This window comes from Trachypithecus francoisi, unplaced genomic scaffold, assembly GCF_009764315.1.
Source record: "Trachypithecus francoisi isolate TF-2019V2 unplaced genomic scaffold, Tfra_2.0 Contig00469, whole genome shotgun sequence".
NCBI lineage: Eukaryota > Metazoa > Chordata > Mammalia > Primates > Cercopithecidae > Trachypithecus > Trachypithecus francoisi.
This window is the reverse complement of record NW_022680662.1, coordinates 109,704-110,918: the sequence shown is the minus strand read 5'-3', so window position 1 is coordinate 110,918 and position 1,215 is coordinate 109,704. Positions and strand designations below refer to the sequence as shown.

The following is a 1,215-nucleotide window of genomic DNA, read 5'->3' as shown; positions in this document are numbered from 1 at the left end:
AATTAAAACAAAGCATCGCGAAGGCCCGCGGCGGGTGTTGACGCGATGTGATTTCTGCCCAGTGCTCTGAATGTCAAAGTGAAGAAATTCAATGAAGCGCGGGTAAACGGCGGGAGTAACTATGACTCTCTTAAGGTAGCCAAATGCCTCGTCATCTAATTAGTGACGCGCATGAATGGATGAACGAGATTCCCACTGTCCCTACCTACTATCCAGCGAAACCACAGCCAAGGGAACGGGCTTGGCGGAATCAGCGGGGAAAGAAGACCCGTTGAGCTTGACTCTAGTCTGGCACGGTGAAGAGACATGAGAGGTGTAGAATAAGTGGGAGGCCCCCGGCGCCCCCCCGTCCCGCGAGGGGCGGGGCGGGGTCCGCCGGCCTTGCGGCCGCCGGTGAAACCCACTACTCTGATTCGTTTTTTTCACTGACCCGGTGAGGCGGGGGGGCGAGCCCCGAGGGGCTCTCGCTTCTGGCGCCAAGCGCCCGGCGCCGGCCGGGCGCGACCCGCTCCGGGGACAGTGGCAGGTGGGGAGTTTGACTGTGGCGGTACACTGTCAAACGGTAACGCGCAGGTGTCCTAAGGCGAGCTCAGGGAGGACAGAAACCTCCCGTGGGAGCAGAAGGGCAAAAGCTCGCTTGATCTTGATTTTCAGTACGAATACAGACCGTGAAAGCGGGGCCTCACGATCCTTCTGACCTTTTTGGGTTTTAAGCAGGAGGTGTCGAAAAGTTACCACAGGGATAACTGGCTTTGTGGCGGCCAAGCGTTCATAGCGACGTCGCTTTTTGATCCTTCGATGTCGGCTCTTCCTATCATTGTGAAGCAGAATTCACCAAGCGTTGGATTGTTCACCCACTAATAGGGAACGTGAGCTGGGTTTAGACCGTCGTGAGACAGGTTAGTTTTACCCTACAGAGTGGATGGGAGCCCGCAGTCGAGAGTGGACGTGCCCTTCCTCCTCTTGCCTCCACACGGGTCGACCAGCACACCGCGAGGGCTGCAGAGCCAGGCCCTCCCGTCGGAGCTATGTTGTCTGGACGAGACCGACCTCCGGCCGACGCTTCTGGGTGGGACACCCCTTCCCTGCCACCCACCTTCCGTGGTCGACCAGCTGCCGCCGTCCAGCTCCGGACTTAGCCGCTGGCTGGCTCAGCGTCTCCCGGGTCGACCAGCAGGCGGCCAATAGCCGTCCCAAGTGGGAGGGCGCGGCTAT

At 59.5% G+C, this 1,215-nt stretch overlaps 1 long non-coding RNA gene across 1 annotated transcript; it reads left to right on the top strand.

Moving 5' to 3' along the window:
- The first annotated feature begins 6 nt into the window (after positions 1 to 6).
- Positions 7 to 916, top strand: LOC117084293. Its single transcript, XR_004437393.1, has 2 exons — positions 7 to 393; positions 482 to 916. It is a non-coding gene; the product is annotated as an uncharacterized LOC117084293 (long non-coding RNA).
- The last annotated feature ends 299 nt before the right edge of the window (positions 917 to 1,215 follow it).